This window comes from Cupressus sempervirens, chromosome 10, assembly GCF_028749045.1.
Source record: "Cupressus sempervirens isolate cs-2001-9-10 chromosome 10, ASM2874904v1, whole genome shotgun sequence".
NCBI classification, from domain to species: Eukaryota; Viridiplantae; Streptophyta; class Pinopsida; order Cupressales; family Cupressaceae; genus Cupressus; species Cupressus sempervirens.
The window spans coordinates 512,778,209-512,792,940 of record NC_143127.1 but is presented as its reverse complement, the minus strand read 5'-3'; the positions used below and the strand labels follow the sequence as shown (position 1 = coordinate 512,792,940).

Here is a 14,732-nt window from a genome sequence, read left to right as displayed (position 1 = left end):
GTGATAATTGGAATTAAAGAAGTATTTAGGCACTTAAAATAGGATGACATAGAATTGATAACACTTTGGAAATAGAATGAGATCCTAAAAGGATATCTAAATGAAGTTGTTCATCCATTAGAACCTGAAAATCCAAAGGAGACTTTGAATGCAACACTGGAGAAAAGAGATAAGGAGATGATGCAGTTAGATTCATTTTTGAAAGTTAGCAATGGCAAGAAATTTTTGAAGAGAAGGGTGTGTAGATTATCCAGGGAAATCTTAAACTACTGCACCACCTATAGGATAATGTATATAAGTTAGTGGCCATTTTGAACCAAGATTTTGGGTTAATGGGTGAAGTACATACCTAGGGAAAAGACCTACAAACACTATAGTTGATCAAGGGTCAAAGGTATTAGATGTTAATGGGGGTATATATAGTAGAAGAGTTAGATAAAATTGATGATTGGATAGAGAAGATTATGGATGAAAATAAAGTAATGGAAACATTACATGTTGATATTCATAAGCTAAATGATCAAACCCAATAGCAAATTTTGGAGGTGGAGTAACATTACAATGATGCATGCTTAGATATTTTTGAAGATGATTCAAGGGAAAAAATGATTATTGTAGAAGTAGTTGTTGAATAGTTCTAGAAGAATTTTGAAGAAGCTTCCAATGATGATGATATTAGACAAGCATTCAGGACTAAAGAAACATTACTAGACTTGGATGTGAAATTGGGAGATTTTGTAGAAAGTCACATCGAGATGGGAAATTATAGATAGAAAGTGAAGGACAAATATGAAGCTTTATATTTTCTAGATGTAGTTCAAGTCACTGAGATTATAGAGAAACTCAAGAGAAAATACCTAGATATAGCTATGGTATGAAGGGGAATAAAATTGAGAAGCTAGAATTTCAGTTTTGACACTTGACGAAATTTTGCATTTTTTGAACCTACTTTCGAGGTGCATAGATGCACCAAGTGTGCTAGGTGTGCTGCTTCCAATGTGCAATTTTTTAGAGGTGCACCAAAAGTTTTTGAAGAAGTTAGAGGTGTTCTGATAGTTAACTACCAGTTCTAAATTTAGAGCTTTCCATGCATTGGAAATGCATTCTGATAGTAGTTTAACTCCTACCAACACCTAATGAATATGGAGCTTCTATTTTTGGTACTTCTAGACACTCCTACATCATCTAATGGATTTCTTCTTCTTATTTTCTCATGCTTTATTTGTTTTAAGACATGTAAAGGCTCATGCATTCATTTAATGATATAAATATGGATGGAGTCCTACTAAGCACCAGTTAGAGAGTTAGTTTGTATATAAATAGATTTTTTTAATTCAATTAGAAGCATATGTTTGCATAAAGATATCTCTCACTCTCAACAGAAATTGAGGAGGATTTTTTTTGTAAATTTAAGAATGTAACATGTATTTTGGGCTGTTATTTTTATGCAATAATATATGCTATTGGTGCTCACATTTAGAGTGTAGTGATTCTTTCCTAAGTTTGTTATATTTTGGGAATGTATTTTCATGGAATGCAATTGAGAAAATAGTTTTTTTTGTTGATTTGATTGTACAATCTTTTAATTTTGGTGTTGGCTAAGGTTCTACAAATTTTGCTAACATACTTAGTTCAAGAAGAGATCATCCATTTTGTTCTTACATAGTTTTTTATATCTCACATGAGCACACTTTCCATGGCCTTGTGATCCAATGAAAATTGAAACATCTCATGGTTATTAATTCCCATCAAAAATTGCATTAGTGGAATTAAGGAAGCAATTCTCCTATTTTCATTGGTTACCTATCGATCTTTTCAAAGGCTTAACTCACAGATGTGTTGTTTTCATAGCTTATGTCTATTAGGAACTTATTTTTCAAGTTATTTTCTTAAATTTCTTGTCACCCTATCTTTTTTATTTTCTTTACTAACACATGGTTAAATTAGGAATTCATATAGTTTCATTGTTAGATTGTGTTCATTAAAAAATAGAAAAATATATTTCTTTTTGTGTGATTATTCTTTTGAGATAGAAAGCTGATTCAAAATCTTATATTAATTGTTTAGAATCAGCAAAGGCCTCCTTGTGAACAAATACATTTATCTTCAACTAAGTGTTCTAATAGGTTGCAAGATCACCTAGAAACTTGGAGTTGATCCTAGATTAACTTTTCAAGAGAGGATTTTGAAAGGATTCCTATCATTAAGCATCATGAAAAATGATAGCTCAACACATACCTAAAAAGAAAAAATGAAAATCAAGATAACCCCAGTTCACCTTAATTCAAGGATAGTGTGCAAACTAGGTCTTATACACATAGGGTTGAGTGTGACCTAGTCCAAGAACTAGAAGAACCTAACCTGGATCACACTCAAGGGTGAGGGAATGATTATGGTAATTATGTTCTTGCCTCACCTTCTATTGAAAAAGAGAGTTTAGAAGGAAGATCCCCAAAGAATGAAAGGCATCTAAAATCCTAGTTGGAAAACCTATGAAGAGGAGAGAGAGGATTTCTAAGAATTTTTTTCCCATAAACATCGCTATAGATAAAATTTCTCAAGCCAATACCCCTAAAAATGATGAAGGAATTCCTGAATGTAAACTCTTAGAGGAGTTAAGGAAACATTCAAGAAGTCCACTTCGGAATCCTAACTAGTACCAAGAGTATGTTGTTTATGTTCAGGTTGCAAAACAAATGGAATAAGTCTCTTCTTCACAATAGATACCTCCTAAAAACCTTAAAAGAAGCATTGTGGTATGGAAAGGAAAATCTACTACTAAAACCCCAGCTGAAGGAACTAATGGTAATAATGATTTTGAGTGGGTTAATGTTAACAATCAAGGATCTATGCCCCCACCTGACCTCTCTAAATCATTAGTAGTAGGAATGATTTTATACCAATATTTTTTAACAGATAAAGATATATAGTTAGAGGAAAAGAAGGTGATGAAGTAATTTATCAATAATCAATAGAGAGAATTGTTGGATCAAGAAGACAAGATTATGATTTTAGAGGAAAAAGACATTTAGTTGACTAATTTGATTCCTAAACTTCTCAATTGTAGATTGTTAGCTCAAGTCTACACTATGTTCCAAAGGGAGAAGATGTTGAACTATGAAATAACTCAAATTGTACAAGGTCTTAATTCTTCTCTCCACACTCCTCATTAATTTTATCATTCCTTCTAGCAATATCCTATAGCCATTAATAATTTTGTGTGTGAACTATATATGCATAATTTGGTTTTTCCTAATGATAGGGAATAGAATCCTTTGATGTATGTGGGGGATATCCAATTGAAAGCATTTATGTCTTGGATTCATAATGAAATCACAAGAGAAAATAAGGCTACACTGTATAGAGAAGAAGAATAATCAAAACCATTGTACTTAAGGCTTGAGGCAAAGGATCCATCTATTATTATGACTTTTTGAAAGTTGCAAATTATGAGAAAGAAGAGAAACACATAAAACCTCTAAGTATGGTCACTTATTCAGAATTTAGTGAAATGTAAACCAATAAGCTACAAGAATTAGAAACAACAATCATTCAATTATGGATAAGACTTCCCCATGACTTTTAGTTTAAGGAGCCACACTCTCCCTAGAATCTAATTATGGAAAGCATGTGTGCACCATGGTTAGTTATCTTGGGACAAACTAGAGGTAATTTTTGGACTACACTTAAGTTTCATCCTCCTTTGTTAATGTATCCACTATTAGGAATCAATGAGGATGTCAATACACACAAAATTGTTGCTAAGGTACAAGCTTAAAGATTCTAGGGGTTATTACTGGAGTTGGCAGAATGAAGGAACCATATCCAGTATTGCAAATATTTTAGGCTAAAGGCTAGGGTCAGGAATTACATTTTTTCTAGAGAACCAGCTAACTTCTAAGTTGTGGGGAATGATGGGCTGAAGGAATGACATATGTCTATGGATTTTTATGGTTTTTATAAGATATTTAATGTTTAAGTTGAAAGACTTTTTACTATAATGTTCTATATAAACCTATAGTTGCCTTTCTTTTCTAGAAGTTTCATGATACTATATGATTTCTTGGATATGCATCTATGGTTAGAACTTATATAAAAGAACTATATTATATGTATGATTTATAGATGTGCACACCTTTTTCCTTTTTTACTTTTAATGGGTAGGTTCCTGCAACTATGCATTATGAGCAAGGATTGATATATGCATTAAATGTTTATCATGAATTAATGAAATAAATTTGTGCTGCAAATTATTGCATGTGTATAATCTATTGTAGGAATAAGTCAAAGGAAGGAGTTCATATGAAGGCATTAATAGTATAGTTATCTGGTTACCTGATATTTATGAGTTTTTGAAGATCAAGTCAAACTAACTTCCAACTATTGCACAAATACATAAGCCATTATGTCATGTACTTACACTAGTAGAATTTTGGCAAATAAATGACCACATGACTAAAAGTGATCAAATTCTTATAATGTTTTGTAATTTATAAGTATAGGTGACTAGATAGATGACTAATTTGGTCATTAGATAAAATCATAAGATTAGACAAAGATAAGTGACTAACTAAATGATCAAATTAATGACTAAAAAATTGGTCACTAATAATTAGTCACCCAAAAAAATGATTGAATGAGTGATTTTGATGATTTTTTTTATCATATTAATATATTTTAAACTTTTTTATAAGTTTTATTGCTCACCATTGGAGTTTTTGTCCTATCAATACATCATTATTAATTAACTTCCTTGAATATCCTCTCAACTAACTATTTATCAAAAAGATTATTTATCAATTAAATATTTTATAACCTCAACATATTATTGCTATTAATAACATTAACATCATATGATAACCATCTTTATAAAATATAACATTATTTTATTCTCATTAGATTTAGTATCTTATAGTATTTAGTAAATAGTGAGAACCACAATTTAATAAATATCAAACCCTAAATTAAAATGATTTAATAATAACAATAATTAGTCGATAGGCTTCCTAAGTGTGAAGATACCCACTAGAATTCAATGTTTTATGTCAAGTTTCTTCATTAGTATCAAAAAATGTCATTGTGATAGATTGAAAAGTAGTGGTCTTGAAAAAGATGTGAGTTCATAATATTATGCCTACAAAATCAAAATTTAATATATCTAATAAGTAGTTTCTATAAAATTTTGTACTTTCATATTTAATGTGTAGTTTGAAAAAAAAAAGAGTTTCACATTCTTAAGTTTTCATTTATATAATTAGTGTTCAAAATAACATACAATTAAATAGTTGTTTAATTTTAAAATATGTTAAAATATTATAATTTGAGTAGAAGATAAGTTTGGGTTTTTAAAATTAAGGTGTTAATATCTTATTGGATTTTTTAAAATTTGTTTGATTGATTTTGTAATATGAAAAAAGTTAGTAATTTTATTATTTCATAATTGTATGTTTCTTGAAATTACAATCTCTCGAGTTTTAAAAGTCTTATATTTTTAGAGATGTTGGAATTTTTTTACAATCTAAGGTTTTATTCTTTTGAAATAATATTATATGTAATTGTTTGTTATTTTTATTTATTTTGTTATATTTAATAATTTTTATCTATAATTTGCATCTCACTACCTTAAAGAGAGGATGTTTTGAGATATTCTCTTAAAGAGAGAATTCTTTTGATACATCCACTTGTTTCGATCTGGGCCTAAGCTATACTATGTTACATGGTCATGTCTTAGCTAGTGTGACATAATGTTTTGTGAGTGAATATTTTGGAATATTTTGGATGGTAAAAATCTTAACACAATCAAATCCAGAAACATATCAGTGCATATGTAAATTATATTTGATAGACTATTAATTATTTGTGCTTGTTTATTAGAATATTTTTTCTCTATTGTATTGAAAATGTAGTTTATCTTCTATAGAAATGATCTCTCTTTTTGTTAAAAGAATCTATGATTTTATTCTATTATTGCAAAGGGGAAGTTTTGTGTATCAATCAATGACAACAACATCAACATTGACATAGAAGAAGGAATTAGTATTGGTACCCATCCAATTCTTTCATTAGTGTTTTTGACTCTTTAGTTTGTTTATTCTACAAATGTATAACACAGACCTACATGATAAAATCCTATAGGTTTGAAATTCTAATAGACAACAAAGGGGCTTTAGGGGGATTATAAATTAGAAGGTAGAATGTCTCTATAGATCACCTAAACTCTGTTGAATGCAAAGTCTCCAAGCTATGATTATATATTGTTACCCTCATGTATTAGATCCTTTCCCACACACATATTAGATTTATAGCCATCAACATTTTTAAATACATGATGGCCTTCAATACACCTTAAATCTTTGTCCTGTTTATTTAGGAGTTTTCAATTTCATGTGATGTTCATTATCTACAAGTTATTTCAAGTTTTCCTTTCCATAGATTTTAGATTTTTTTAATGAAATTTTATGATTTATAAGTTATTTATCTTTCTAATTGAGAACACAACCATAGTCATACAACCTCTACCTTTTTATAATAACTCTCATATTTTTTGAGAAAATCATAGCTATTCTTACATTTAGTTAAAAGTTAAAATCAAAACTATCATCAATCGAATCAAATAATAATCTTCTCAACTTCTTTATACTATAAAAGTTTCATTTCCTTGAGATGAGGTTTTATATGTATTTTAACTATTTCTTTATTTTTAATAAAAACTTAAAAACATTGATTAGAATGGTCAACATTCAAATTAGCTGATTTGAAAAGTAAATTAGGAAAGAATGATGTAAGTTTATAAAAACATTAGGAGAGTATTATAAACATTTATTTATCAAAAACTAATTTTATCATATTTTTAGATGTACCTTCAGAGATGAGTGAAGAGATTAAAGTGGAGGTTTTAATTTTTTTAGAATTGATGAATCTCCTCTCAAGAGATCAGAGTGTTAAGTGATAAAAAAAAAGGCAATTTCAAGATCCAAAGATCAATTTCAAATGTTCAAAATCAGTAGTTCAAATTCAAATATCAAGTTGCAATCATTGGTTGGGAGTTGTAGAAGTTCTAATTTAAATTTTAAAATTGAGTCTAGAAAGGCCTAAATGTCCATGCACACTATGACATCCCTATAGTAAGAGATTAATACAAGTGGCTCAAAATGATCCTTTTTAAATAAAAGGAGTGGGAGGTTTTCTCTTATCATTTTATGGAAAGATATTTTATATTTCAAAGCTCCCATGATAACAATTCAGAAAGATCAAAAGTTTTAAAACCTCATCGGGCCACAAATGTAATAGGCTTAAACGGATGGAGTAAGGGATTTTGGAGATTTGATTATTAGTCCCTGCCTTGCATAAGGCAGGCTACTACTATTTTTGGTAGAGGCACATCATTAATTTAATTTGAGACAAGTTGTCTTTTCAAAGGTTTAAATTACAAATATTTTCAAAATATTTTTAGTGATCATATTCCTAATTTTCTATTGGTCCTATGGATTTTTCTCAGAGGTAATTTTATATTTTAATTGTGGAAAATAGCAGGAAAAAAATGATGTTGATAAGATCATATTAATTGTGACGGTAACTCACATATTAATTGTGTCAAAGCCATTATGGCAATTTAGTCTTGAAGGAGAGCATAGAGTTAAGCCGAATATTTGAATGAAATCTGGGAGAGAGCCATTAGGCAGTTGCGTTATTACCCAGACCCGTATTGGTCTGATCTTGTTGGGGAAGCATCTCACGATCAGACCACAAGGAAGGATAGTATTAAGTTCCTTGAATCTATTTTAGTGTCCAAAAATCTCCTGACATTCACCCAGAAATCTCCATTAATCTAATTTTGATTACCACTCCGAATCTGCTTTATCCATGTGCGAAGATCAAGTTTGTCATTTTGGGTGCAAAAATTAAGCATACTGCAGATAAGGTACCTCAAAACACCATCCATCCAAGGATCACTTTCCCAGCATAGTTGTAAGGGCTCTATACAAGTCTTTATAGTGTTTTGATTTTAAGCTTTTGCATGTTTCTCTTAGCAGGGTTTATCATATAATGAAATTACTTTTTGTGTTGTTTGACTATTGTTTGACTATGACTATTAAAAAATACTCTTGAACCATTATGTCTATCTCATGCAAAGCTACTCTACTCTTCTTTTCATCGAATGCCTGAATTATTGTCGAAGCTATTTCAAAGGGAAAACAAATCTAATCTCACATCAATGTCATAGAATTGGCTTTTATCCCCAACACAACTTTACAAAATAAACTTGTTAACCTTTTATGATAAGTGCAGAAGTATGGTTGGTTCTTGAAAAGTGTTGGACCATTTAAATCAAACGATTTCTCATGGAATATGATAATTGTAGCTTATAGAAAGCATGGCTTTCTTCTATAGGCTTTGACATTGTTTTACCAGATGCAACAAACAACTGTATAACCCGATGAATTCAACTTCTCTACAATTCTCCCTATTTTTTTTAATGCCTCTTCTATAGATCATGGTTTGTAGATCCATGCAAAAATTATTAGATATGGATTTCGAACATGATGGTGATGTAGTGAGTTCTCTGATACACATTATGCAAAGTGTAGACTAATACACAAAGCATTCAAATTATTTGATAAAATTTCTACTTCAGACGTCATCTTGTTGATTGCAATGGTTATTGGATGTGCACAAAATTGTGTTCTTAGCAAGGCTATAAGTCTTTTTGAAGCAATTCCTCAATGGGATAGGGTTTCCTGGACAGGAATCATTGTTGGGTATGCACAAAATGGACTTGTTGATAAGGCTATGGAGCCTTTAAAGAAAATGAAATTAACAGGTGCATATCTAAATTCTACTACTTTAGTGAGCATCCTTCCAACTTGTGCAAAAAGGGGAGCTTTAAACAAAAGGTAGAGATGCACACAAGTATAATTAAATCAAGATTTTTGTCAGATATTGTAGTTGTGATTGTCCTGATAGAAATGTATGCAAAATGTGGAGGTATATAGAAAGTGCATCAACTATTTGACAAAATGAAGGAGTGTAATACAGTCTCCTAGATTAATGCTATGACTGTAAGATATGCTCAAAGAACACATGTTGGTAAAATTGTGGGTGCATTATGAAAATGCAAATGGCCGATGTAAAGGAAAATTCAACAACATTTGTCAACATGTGCCAAAATGAGAGATCTGGAAAAGGGTATGGAGATTCATCAAAAAAATTAGAACTGGACTTATCTTGGATGTAGTGGGGGACGGTTGATCCCATATATGTGGACTAAATCCATTAAGAAGGAATGAAGTGTGGGACTATTGATCCCATATATGTCATGTAAATTGAGGTAGGAAAGTAGCGTGAGATGGTTGATCCCATAAATGTGAAGTAAATTTGTCAATAGGGAATATAGTGTGAAATGGTTGATTTCATACGTCTATAAATTGCATTGCAACTCCATGACATACAATAACAATAAAATGGCAAAGGGAAAGGCAATGAAATTGTTTTGCATGTTGCTAACAATAACAGTGGCATTGGCAGCAAGCATGGTAGGTAATAGCCTCATCATGATGATTATTATTATTGCATCAATGATTTAGATTGTGACAAATTTTGGTATTATTGGCAGGTATGGCAGAAGCTCAGTCGGATGATCCTTGTTTGGATTATGATTGCAAAGATGATGGTATTTGTAACTTTAGTGCAGACCTAGAAAAGGGTATGGAGATTCATCAAGAAATAATCAGCACTGGACTTATCTTGGATGAACACCCTAATAGAGATGTATACAAAAGGCACAATAGTTGTTTGACAAAATGCTTACTGCAGATTTGGTCTCAATGATTGTAGTGACAACAGAGTATCTACATAATGGCAATCTTGGTGAGGATTTTAGAGTTTCCAAAGAAATGTCTCTGCTAAATGTAGTCTTATGGACTGTCATCATTTCTAGATATGCCCAAAATGAACCTATTCACAAAGCCTTGGTGGTTTTTAAGCATATGCAATGAGAATGAGAAGGTATAATCCAAATTTTGTGACCTTTATTTTATCCACTTTTTATGTGCCAAAGTATTGAGCTTTTGATCAAGGTATAGAGATTCATCATGTTTTAGATGTTATAGTTACAAATGTCCTCATGGATATTTATGCAAAGTGTGGGAATGGTTCAAAGTAGAAAATATAAGCAGTACATCTTTTAGACGCTGGACCTAATTACAAATGGAATAGGTTATCATTGAAGTGAATTGACACTGAGCTGCTGGCTTGTATGAAATTGGGATCCAATAATGATAACTTTGAAAGGAAAGCACAAGCATGGTATCCTTTTTCCCTCCTATTAAACCCTCTAAATTGTATCTATTTACTGTAGATGTTTGCATCTCATTAACTAAACTTTGCATAACCTCTATATCTATCCCTAGTCTAATTATATTAAAACATTAGTGATATACATGTCTTCAACATTTCATTGATTTGCCATGTTATATTGACCCCTTCATAGATACGTTCGGAATTTTTTTTCCAGGTCAATTTCTTTCATCCATAATATCAGTATTTCCTTACAAATTTCTAAAGCCTTTTCAACAAATCTAATTTGTTCATAACTTGCAATCATCGCAGTCCACAAGAATGCATCTATTTGAGGCATTATGTCAAACAATTCACATGGCTTGCCTATGCTTCAACATTTTGCATACATGTCTACTAGGGCAGTGATAACTATAATGTATGACAAAATCCCAAATTTTTTTAATGCTTTGATGGATCTCCATACCTAGTTTCAAATCCCCCAATTTGGCAAAGACATGAAGGATGATGCTAAAGGTTGTCAAGTATGGCTTTACACCCACCTGTTGCATTCTATTGAAATTTTTCAAATTTTTTCAAGACACCCATTTTGTGCCTGCATTTGAAGCTCTTATTTTGGAACAGATAGGAGGAATGTAGGAAAAGGTTGTGGAATTCAAATTTACTGTTGTAAATCACATTTCCTTAAAATTTTATACATTATTTACAAAAAATTCATTTGTTTATATGCTACAATCATTACATTCCATTAAAGTGCATTTCTTTACAAAAACTTTGCAAACTTAGAACTGTTCCTTCTTTTGTCTCGTTCTTTGCGACATCTTCAGTGCTAGTGTACCTGTCAATGCTGCCATCTTCTCTTAAAAGATAATTTATAGAGAAAACATGTATTTTGCCACTACTAGATGCCACATCAACTTGTGGCCCATTTGAAAACATTGTAACATGAAGTACACAGCCATCATCTATAGAGTAGGTCAACCTTGAACAAAAAGTAATGTCTTTTCTAGTCTTTAGCTATCCCAGATTTTAGTTGTGGAATCATTTGATGCACTTATATAAAAGTTATGATCATGTGAAACTACAATGTCATTGAAAACTAACTGATGCTCTTGAAGATGTGCCACCAAAATTCCATGTGGTCTCCATGCATGATCTAGGATAGATGCTCCAAAGTAAGATGACAATACAGATGCATCTACTAGTGATGGCAAACCTGTAGTTACACTCGATGAAAATACAGAGCTCTTAGAATCATTAGAAATATATATGTCTTTGAACTTATTCATCACATAAGTTATGTCACCATTTTCTCTTCCAACAAAATCTCTTAGGACTTTGTTCACTTGTCTAGTAGAAACAAATCTACCACTCAAAATAGAACCACTAACCAACTTGGGAGGAAAAGAACCTCCCATACTAACATATCTCTATATTATCTCTACTGCAGGCATGAATGAGTGACCGACACCCAAAGTCCATTGTAAGGAAACAACAGAACATGCAACTTGTGCTCCATAAAAGTTTGTCATCATAATAGGTGTTGCATCTTGTGGACCTACAACATCATTTCTTATCTCTTCATTAAAGGATGATCCTATCGAAGACATTATATTTTTTGCACTCTCATTTTTCTTTTCAGTAAGAGGGTACATATAAATTGGGACACCTTCATAAGATGGACCATGGTTGGAACCATTACCTGTCACAAAATTTGAAGGCATTCCTAGAGCAAAAGCTTGAAGCTTCTCATGATTTTACAACTCTTAAGTATATTCTCGAGACTGCATTGTACTGAAGAGATTTAGTATGTAGCTTTTCATTGCTTTCATCCTTGCACAATCTTCTAGCTCAGATAAACTTATATTTTAACCAAAGGATTCTATGTTTAGATGTAGATATGACTAATTAATTAACTAGCTTTTGGCCATAGATGGATCAACTGCTACAGACAAAATAGATGAAATCTTTTCAAGTATTTTTTTATTAGAAAAAGAAGCATTATTTGAGTTTAAACTAGGTTCAACACGCTTCTGAGAAGCTGTAAGTTGCTTAACTTTTTCTCTAACAGTTTCCTTTCTCTAAAACCTCTAAGCACTATGAATTATTGGCTTTCTCTAGGACTTCGTGAAAAATCTATCTTGACATTGGAGATTTCAAACATGACAATAACTCAATCTCTGAAGTCAATGATGATGGTTCTCTATGAAGAAAAGGAAGAAGAATTGGTGAAAGGTAAACATAAGAGTTAATTGGTTGTAAACTCTCACTACCTACAACTATAAAATTAATAGCTGTCCTTCTAACCCATTGGCTAGGATGACACAATAGTGGAGCAAAATGCATAACTGATCCAATCACTAACCATTTTCCTAGTAATTTACTTTTTGACAATGTTGCCAAACATTTCAAGGCATTCACAATAACTTCTTCCACAACATCGTTTAAAGCATGCTTAATGTAAGGAAAATGATATTGCTCCACACTAATCTAACCAACAAAATAAAATACATGGATAATTTATTTAAAGAATACAACTCATAATTGTTCATTATGATCATCATTTAGAAAAGATGGGAGAATAGGCAACAAGAAATCATTACTTTTCTTCTTTCCAAAGAAATCACACAATTCATTTATGTGCTCTAGCAGTGCCCTCCTAATGATTGGACTTTGCTTTGGTCCCATTACCAATTCTTGTATAACATGAGCTATTGTTCACCATAACTTTGTAAGTTCTGCATTGCATCTACTATTATTTTGATGACCTGCAGCTTATGAACCTAAAGTTTGAGCTTAAGCCAAATGACCTTTTCTTGCCTTATGTGAAACACTTGATCTATCTAAAATGTCTATCTCATTCAAAACTTGTGAGCGTATAAGAAAGTGAGTTAGTTGCATCAATCTCGTATATGTTATTAGCATAAAAAATACAAACACTCTCTTCAGGATCATCTAGTAATGTTGAAAGCATAGGGATAATATAATTTGGAAATATTTTTGCATCACTTGAGGGAAATTCATTGACTAATGAAAGTATATCATAGATAGTTTGCAAAGTAGCATGCCACACAATAGTAGTTGGATAAGAAGGCATTGCAATGACATAAGGAAGAACATGTTGTAACTGATCTTCATCATCAATGTAGTATGAAGAGCAAAGCAATAATAGTATAGCTCCTCTCCTTGATTGTGTAAGTGTCCCACTTCAAAAGAATTCACATAATAATTATGCAGTTAACACCATTCCTTCACTCTTTGTACCATATTCCAGTCTAAGTGTACAAGAATTGAGTCCACATTTTTTTTTGTCCCAACCACTAAAGTGACTGGATCTTTATTCTCTTTTCTTTCAAAAAAATGATTGTTTTTTATCACATTTCTATTAACATTTAATTGCAAAGTGTTAGAGCATTTCCTCATTTCATGATTGGATCTAATTGCCTGATTATCATTCTTCATCATAAGAGAATTGCAAACATAATCCAACTTAGATTTTTCACTTACATGTGTTTCATATTTTGGTTGCAACAAGTCCATATTCAGGATAGGGTCTATAGAAATTGCCAGTTCATTGGAATGATTCTTATGTCCCAATTCTATGGGATGTAACTTATTTTGATGTGTAACTACCTTTCAATTTTAAAGATAATAGTAAAGATGCAATAGTGTTGAAGCATGAATGGAAAAGCGGATGACCAAGATTATAGCTGACCTTATTTTCGCTACAAAGAGCACTGAAAAAATATGTGAAAATATGGCTATTCTGAAGATAAGGTGATTCATTAGGCATTTTAGATTTCATATATCTTTGTACTAACTTGGTAAAGATGTTACTTACAATAATATATTTTTTACGCTTATTTTCTTAGTGAAGAATTTTTCAACTTCTCTCGAGGTTTGATAACATAGTAGAAGATTAAGGAACTTAAGTAGTCATTGAACATGTAGAGCAATATGTTAGTTTAACCATTGCATAGAAAGTGTCTTTTGAGTTTCAAATGGTTGTATTTAGAAAAGTAAAAAGTTGATGGGTAATTTTTTTTATTAATTTTGAATAGGTATATTGATTTTTTTTGCCATTGCAATCTAAGTCAACTCTTTGAAAATTGCAGTCAATTCTAGCATATATATGAATTGTGTCTCTCTAAATGCATTTTTGGCCCTTAATTATTTTATTATCACATATTGCTTTAAGTAAGAAACCTAAATGCTTTAATTTACTAAAAATTATGATGACTATCTTGAATATGTGTTCAATATTTCTCCTAGTTTGTAAGAATTCACTTGTTTCTGATGCTTACAGCTTGATACTTTGCTAAATCATTTTCCTATGCCCATCTACAAAAAATTGACTTAGGAACACTTAAAGTAAGGTATGTATCCTTGCATTTCTATACTATATTCTCTTTACTTATATGTTGACTGTATTGTGA

At 31.3% G+C, this 14,732-nt stretch overlaps 1 pseudogene; it reads right to left on the bottom strand.

Annotated features, from left to right (window-relative positions):
* Positions 1-11,034: 11,034 nt before the first annotated feature.
* Positions 11,035-13,836, bottom strand: LOC149534908 (serine/threonine-protein kinase VPS15-like; annotated as a pseudogene).
* Between the last annotated feature and the right edge of the window lie 896 nt (positions 13,837-14,732).